General features: G+C 43.6%; 1 protein-coding gene across 1 annotated transcript in view; it reads left to right on the top strand.

Moving 5' to 3' along the window:
- Positions 1–946: 946 nt before the first annotated feature.
- Positions 947–8,402, top strand: part of lingo3b (leucine rich repeat and Ig domain containing 3b) — a 33,124-nt gene continuing 25,668 nt past the window's right edge. The window contains exon 1 of the mRNA XM_029525378.1: positions 947–1,073. The gene's annotated coding sequence lies outside the window, so the exon portion shown is untranslated. The remainder of the gene's footprint in view (positions 1,074–8,402) is intronic.

Raw genomic sequence — 8,402 nt, 5'->3', positions numbered from 1 at the left:
TGGGGCTTTTTGTGTGTGTTTGTTTGTTTGATTTGTCCTTGCTGTTTAGAAACACTCCCTTAGCTACACGCGGATCACTGATTTGTAAATCCAAACAGCCAGAGCAGCAGAGGGAGAGAGGATGACTGAGGGAGAGAGGGAGAGAGACAGAGAGAGAGACAGAGAGAGAGAGAGTGTGTGACTGAGGGAGAGAGAGAGAGAGAGTGAGAGACAGTGACTGGGGGAGGGAGGGAGGGAGGGAGAGAGAGAGAGAGAGAGACAGTCACTGAGAGAGGGAGAGAGAGAGAGAGAGACAGTGACTGGGGGGAGAGAGAGAGTGAGAGAGAGAGACAGTCACTGAGAGAGAGAGAGAGAGAGAGAGACAGTGACTGAGAAAGAGAGAGAGAGAGTCACTGAGAGAGAGTGAGAGACAGTGACTGAGAAAGAGAGAGACAGTGACTGAGAGAGAGAGAGAGAGAGAGAGAGAGAGAGTGAGAGGCAGTGACTGAGAAAGAGAGAGAGAGACAGTGACTGAGGGAGAGAGAGAGAGAGAGAGAGACAGTGACTGAGAAAGAGAGAGAGAGAGTCACTGAGAGAGAGAGAGAGAGTGAGAGACAGTGACTGAGGGGGAGAGAGAGTGAGAGACAGTGACTGAGGGGGAGAGAGAGAGAGAGAGGCCGTCACACCGGAGGAGGCAGCTCCAGCATCCTCCCCCTCTGCTCCCTCTGCTCCCTCTGCTCCCTCTTTCACCCGCTGAGGAGCACAGTCCAACAGAGAGGAGCGATCCAACGAGCCCCCACTCCGGAATACCCGGATGCTTTTTTTCTGGAGGAGGGGGGTTATTAACCAAGGAGGAGTGAAAGGAGGTGTGCACACCGGAGCCTGTCGGAGGGAGGAGGGAGGGGGCGGCTGGCAGGACTGGACCAGAAGCTGATGCCTCAGTGAGAGACGGAGCCGGACTGAGGGGGGGCCGGAGGGACGGAGGGACGGAGCGGGGCGACTGGAACTTGTGGAGCCGAGAGAACAGACAGGAAAACAGATTCACATTCAGCCGCGCAGATGAGGAGGCAACAAGGAGCAGGCTTCAGTCCTGGGTATGTCCACACACACACACACACACACACACACACGGACATTCTGTCCCCAGAGCTCGTTGTGTTGTTAGCGTTAGAGCACTGACACGCGTGAAACGCAACAGTGCGTGTTTGCAGACCTTCACTGTTGACGGCTACGCATCCTGACAAGTCTCCCTACTTGCCCTCAGATAGTTGCAGTAAAAGGAGGAGGACGAAGAGGAGTGTGTGTGTGTGTGTGTGTGTGTGTGTGTGTGTGTGTGTGTGTGTGTGTGTGTGTGTGTGTGTGTGTGTGTGTGTGTGTGTGTGTGTGTCATGCTTTCTTATCTACATCTTGTTATAGCGTTGTTGTGTACCACTGGAGGAATTTCATGGCTTTCATAAGCTCTCAGAGGGATGATGCAAGTAATTATATATGTGCAGACAAATTTAACAATAACATCACACTCTTCTCAGCACCTGCTACACTGCTCATCACATCAACGCCTGTATGTTACTATTATTCATTCTACACATTGTGCAGAGCCATAAATTGTGCACAACAACCGAAATGTGACAAGTGAAGTTGTGTGAAGTCCGGACTTGTTTGTGAGCTCTGGTCTGAGACACGTATAGCTCTGCTTACTCTGCTGCACTGCAGAAGCCCATGTGTGGTAACATGACATGTGGGGCCATGTGTTGTGTCACATTGTGGCAGAGTGCATATGGCTTAAAACAGCAGATTTGCATGAGGTGCATCAGCCAGCCACCGCTCTGTCTCTCGATCTACAGCTCCCCCATCCACCCTCTCCCCTTTCTCATCATCTTTTTTTCTTCTTCTCCATTTCCAATTATAGCCTGTCACCTCTCTCCCTTTCCATTCTGATCCTATCTCCTGTTTCATTCTCTTGCTAAGCCATTACCTTTACCTGGCTCTGCCCCTCCGGACAGCATGGCTGGCTAGTTTCCTGTCTGCCCCTCTCGACAGTCAAAGCGAAAGGCGAGTGATGATTTCATGGCCGGTTTCTCACGGATGCTTTGGCCTGAGGGAGAAAGTGTGACCCCAGCAAAGTCGGAGTGAAACTACATCTTATGGCTGCTCCTGTAAATCCAGAAAAGATGCAAATATAAAATCGCTTGGAGGGATTTTTGGTTTGCAGGAGAAATATGCCTTTAATCAGGCAATCAGCTCATTACTTCCTTCCCCTCATTAACTTGTTTGAGTTCCTAACTTTATCAGAGTTTGCAGTCTTGCCTTCAGGAAAAAAAGCACAAAACATAGGAAAAAAAAAGACAGAGAGCTGGCAGGCAGATTGCTCCTGGCATATGGGTGGACTTTCTGAAAGTAGAGAGATTTCCCACTGATTGACTCTTTGCAGTCCCTTTTGTATTGAAGCTCTCGTCTTCTCCCTCTGTCTGTATGTTGTCTCTCGTGACAGCTGAGTGGTAAGGATGCTACCATTTAAAGCTCTGTACTACAAAAATGCAACACACATTCACATAAAACAGGAAAACACACCCAGAACCAGCCCTGGTATCTTTTCAGCACAGTGCTGTGACAGCTACCTGAGTTGTGGCGTCACTATCCTTTCAGCTGCCAAGCCTGTAAAACGTTGTGAGGCGACACAGATGGGGCCTCGGACTGCAAATAAGACACAGTGGGGTCGCTGGGAGGAGGGGGAGGATAAGAGGAAGGGGACATAATGAGCAGCAAAGGAAAATGGAAGTACGGATTGAACTGTGAATAACATAAAGGAGGACTGAGGTGAATGTGGCGTGTCAAAGGGAAAGATGGGACAGAGGGAGTTTGGATAGTGTCAGAAAAATGGGCGGATGTGGGTGAAAATGTTTTGGCCTCAGCGCTGACAGGTGCGGATCATTGATGTCATTTTCCAGTGAGTGGAGTGATAGTTTCCTGCTACCCCTGGAGACAGAGGCTGAAAAGAGAGACAGACCTTGGCAGATACACAGATAGAAGCCCCGGGAAGCAGAGGGCTTCTTTTATGTATAAAAGCCTTCTGCTGCACCTCAAAGGTGAAGTTGGATTTGTCACAACCTGGCTATCATTTTGTGTCACTCTGGCCATCAGTCCTATCAGTTACAAAAACTGTGTTACTAGAGAATCAGTTTGCACATTTTTTGACACAACAACAACAAAAAAAAAAAAAACATGCATTCCCAAAATCTTGTTGATAGTTTCACATAGTTTTATCAGATGAAAGAAACTTTGAGTGATCCAATTAGGTGTTTAAGGTTTTAACTGTATATTGGTGGTGTATCAGCAGCTGTAAACCTGACACCCAAACAGTAAAGTGCAAACTGATTTGTTACAGTTTCATTATCCATACAAACCTAGCTCCCTACCGGGTGAGTTTTACCATTCACCTTTGTTCCCTCTTTGACTGAGATGAGGTGTGACTGAAAATCTAAATCAGAAATCAGTTTCCACACTGTCCGTTTCAGTTGTTTTTAACAATTTTAAGTGTATAGTGTGATTATCCCTGATGAAGATGAACAAAGCTATGAAATGAGACAGATTGAGGATGAGATAGGTCCTATAACAGAAGGTTCGGGCTTCGGGGAAGAAAACATTAGTGTGATGTTTCTGTTCGAGGAAGAAAGGAAGCATGATGGGCTGCACACGGGAGGTTTTGATTGGGAAGACGACTGAGGCTACATACTTGGGTTGAAGGACCTTTGATCTGTGTGTGTGTCTGTGCGAGGATAACAACTGACCTTGAGGAATACATTAATGGCCTCAAGGACGTCGTGCATGGAAGATTGCTGCTAGTTGGTGATTGAGGTGCATCAACACAGTGGTCCCCAAACACCAGGCATTTGGTTACATGTCACACAGAAAGACTGAATAACATTTTTTTGGGATCATCAGAGTCTGAAAGATGTTTTATTTTATAAAAAAAAAAAAAGACCAGATAAATGGCAGCACGGTGCCATAGTTGTTAGTGCTGTCGCCCCAAAATAAGAAGGTTGCGGGGTCAGTTGCCGGCCTGGGCCCTTTCTGTGCAGAGTTTGTATGTTCTCCTCGTGTCTATGTGGGTTTCCTCCCACCATCCAAAGACATCATGTTTGGGTTAACTGGTGACTCTAAATTGTCCGTAGGTCTGAGTGTGAGTGTGAGGGGTTGTTGGTCTCTGTCTGTCTCTGTGTGTTGGCCCTGTGATGGACAGACCTGTCCAGGGTGACCCCGCCCTTGTTTGGAACGCTGGCTGGGTTTGGCTCCAGCATTCCCTGTGACCTGGAAAAGGAAAAGTGGTAGCAGATGGATGGGCCAGATAAATCCATCTGTGAATCTGGACATGTGTCGAGATGCTCATCTTGGTCACATGATAGAGTACATCAGAAATTAAGACCACAAGCTAGCAAAAATTAGTAAAAACAAATATATTTCGAGCACTTCTTTGATAAGGGGAAAAGGCCCAATGAGCAGACAGAAAAAAAGAGAAAAAGAAAGCTGCATTTGAAAGACAATATCAGGAGTCCTTAAAATACAGAATTATCGCTACAGGTGATTCTCGCACACCAAGCTCACTCTGCGTAATATGTGGTGACAGGCTAGAAAATGAGGCAATGAAGCCTTCAGCACATGCAGACATACGCTTTATCAGCAATTTGGTCACACTTCATATATTCAGCGTAATGGTCAGTATTTTTATTCACTTTGTTTTCATTTGTTTCTGAAAATATTCTTTTACAAGAAACCGGTCCGTGGCGCAAAACAGGTTGGTGACAGCTGCATCAACGGACGAGGGCAGAAACATTCATCCATAACACACACACACACACACACACAAATGTCTTTGTTATTCAGTGTGGAATTACAGCACAGAGCTTTGAGCTTGCATCAGAGTTGCTTCGCAAAACTAACAGTAATGTTTTTGCTTCCAGTTCCATTCAGGGACAGTATCATTAAGTCTGTAATATTGCCACTGTATGTAAAGTAAGGTTAGCAGAGGTTATCATTACATGTTGTTGTCCCATGTGTGTGTAAAATATGGGCCATGATCCCAGTCAATAGTGAATACGTGGGCTTTTATCTCAGGACAAATAACCTTCTGGTGGGAACTGCAGTTCTTTGCGGTCTGTATCATTACTACCGTACTTTAACCCCCTTCCATTCTTCCATCAGCTCATCTTTCTCTTGTTGTTCTTCCCTCTCAAACTTCCTTCCATTGAGATGACACATTGCATGTTTTCCTCAATCTGCTCTTCCGCCTTCAGACCTGCACACTGTCTCTCCTCCACTCCCTGCTCTGACGCTCTGTTTCACCTGTTTACTTCTGTTCTGAAAGGAAAGTTTTAAGGTCACCTGGTATCTCTGCCTAACACACATAATGAATTAGCATTCAGCTTTGATTCATTATTTAGTCTGACACAACCAACCCTGCAGTCATTCTCTATCTCTGTGAGGTAAACTCTCAAATTGAATTTAGTGATGATTGAATCTTTTGTTGAAATTACCAAAATATTCCCAGTGAGTAATACAAAGTCCAATGATCTGTCCACCTCATCTTCCATTCAGCTAGTGATTATCCAGTCAGGTGAAATTCAGCTAAGGGATCAAATTTTCCTAATTTTGAAGGGTTTTGTTTTTACATCCAAACACGTTTATTTCCAAAGAAAATCAATTTGATTGCCAACAAATTTACTTGATACACCATTCAATAACCTCCTAATACCACTTGTTCAACCACAGGGAGTAGAGAAATCCATTGTTGGAGACAAAAAGCCTTTTACCACAACATCAAATAGCTGAAATTAAAATTACACCAAGCTTTTTATGAGACTACTTTTACTAAACCAAGGAAAGGGAGCCCAGAAAATAGGCTGGCTAAGTGTTGGCTATGAAAAATGCCTGGGTTTCTTCATGCAATGGTCAGAATAAAGCAGGCAATTAACTGACCTTCCAGCTGAGTCTCAAATTGGCACTACTATGTTAATGCAAGGTAGGATTCTCCAGTTCTCCGTCAGTAATGTAATTACCCTGATTTTCAAGCAGCAGCTGACGGTTCAAAAAGAAATCAATCCCTATTATATACAATCTTAACAAGATTTCTAAAGATTCATTCTGGACCCATCAGACCTTTGTCTGTTCTTCCATTAGACAAACACAAATTGTTATTTTGCTAACTCTTGATTGTTTTAAGTTGGTTTACCAGAATGAAAAAGCTTTTATTGACATATATTTTGCAATATTTTTTGGCAAGCTAACCAATTAACTAACCCTAACTAACAAATGCAGGAAAAAACAAATGAACAAAGCAAATGGCAGTCCATCCCTACACAAAAGCGAGCTGTATACTTAATGTGGCTGGTTGGATGACGAGGAGGATGAGGAGCGGTTGCAGACATCAACCACTCTGCCACGCGCTGATGCCATATACCAGGATCATCCCTCTCTACAGCCAATCCCCAGCCAGCTTGGAGTGAGGAGGCAGCCTCATCGACCCTGTGGGCTGCATTCAAGCAAAACAATACAACCGGTCATCACAAAAATATACTAAAACATAACCTTACAACACAGTTGTAACATATACAACAGTTTTTAATCTGGGCTTTTAAATACATTGTATGACTAAGGTATGATTGGTGTGGAGGTCATAGATGCAGACTGTTGTGGTTGAAAACTCTCGATAGATCAGTACAAATTTTGCTAAACACACAATGTGACCTGGAATAGAAGCCAATTAGAGTTTTTGGGGGAAAAATCCTTTGTGTTTAGATTTTTCAAGAAACTATTCTTTAAGTATGCGTACTTGTAAAGCAGACCAGATTAAAATGGTCAATTGGAAAGGAGAGTTTCTTCACCGATACCTGTTGCAACAAAAGCCACCAACTTTTTCGCCCTCTGTCTGTGTGTGTGTTTATATCTCTGCCCTGTTTGTATTAAGAACTTATGTTTGTTTGACTTCGGTCACCGTTTTGATAGCGCCACCAAATATTTAAATAATGCAACTCAATTACTAACCGCATGAAGGTTGCAGGAAGTTTACTTTATTCCCTTTTCCTCTTCTCCCTCTCTTCTGCTTTTTATGTGACAGGAAGCCATGAATTTTAAATTTATGCATTCTCAAAATTTCCGTTAGCTTAATTAGTGACTGTTCTGGTAGCATGCTGCATTCATATGTGTGATTCTATGAGTTTGTGTGTTGTGGATAAATTTTTGCGAGTCCTCATTCCAACGGTTATGAGGTTTTAGGGTAAGGAGTTCGGCTCCGGCGTATTTCTGATGGTTACGTTTAAGGTTAAAGGCTAGACAACGCATCATGTCAATGCTCTCGCAACTGAAGTAAGACTTTAGACTGTGTATGTGTGGGTGTGTTTAGGTGTACGTGTGTGTGTTACCTTCTAATGCCATCTGTAGAGCAGACCTTCAGGGCAGGGGGGACGTTGTTAATTAACTCTAACCGCATGTCTTCTAGGCACGAGCACAATTGAAGCATTTGTGAGTGGGTGGATGTGTGTGTGTGTGTGTGCTTGTAGGTTTGGAGCATGCTCTTTACAGACATAAGGTCAATCAGTCTCACTTGTATGATTCTCTTTTCTCCTCTGTTTCTCTCTTTCATCTGTCATTTTCAGCGGAATAGTGTCTTTCTGATCCGTGAGGACTCTGTTAATGAACGCTGTATTGCTATTGATTTCTCCTCTGATCTCACAGTTTGTTCTGGCATAACACAAACCACATTTTCCTGCGAGGTTGAGAGGAGGGTTAGGATGAAAGCCATGATTGAGTGTTGTACCCAAGTCCTTCAAATAGGATTTTAATGATTCAAGTATCATGTCTTCAACACTGCTTACATTCCTGGGAGGAATTAAAGTGCCCTCTATGAAAGACTGAAGCAAAAAACAGTCATAAAAGAAATGTTTTGGTGGAAGAATTTAAAAACATGCCCCCAAAATAATTTTTTGCTTATACATCAAAATAAAAAAACTGTTCAAATTGTTTTATTTAACTCTGTCTCCAGAGAGAGGGTGATTTATTTATTTATTTATTTTTATTTTTCCTAGAATAGTAATTTGAGATACATTACAGATTTCTGAAACAACATAAAATGAAACCCAGGTTGGTCATGCTAATACAAGTTAGACACAGATACTTTGTTCAAAATACACAAAAAGGGATTGAAGAGGTACAGTTACAACCGCAGACCTGAGATATTGAGCTGTACAGAGTTGAACAATCATTCATGCTCATATCCAAGCCTGCGGGAAAGTTAAAGTCAAAAACTGACTTAAGCCTGTTTGTCTTTGAACGGTGGGAGGAAGCTGGAGGACCTAGACTGGGAGGAACCCACACAGGAACAGGGAGAACATTCAAACGCCACACAGAACCCTTTAATTTATTTGTTTCAA

Source organism: Echeneis naucrates, chromosome 17 (assembly GCF_900963305.1).
Source record: "Echeneis naucrates chromosome 17, fEcheNa1.1, whole genome shotgun sequence".
Classification (NCBI taxonomy): Eukaryota; Metazoa; Chordata; class Actinopteri; order Carangiformes; family Echeneidae; genus Echeneis; species Echeneis naucrates.
Note: the sequence above shows the minus strand (reverse complement) of the source record. Positions and strands in the feature narration are given on the sequence as shown.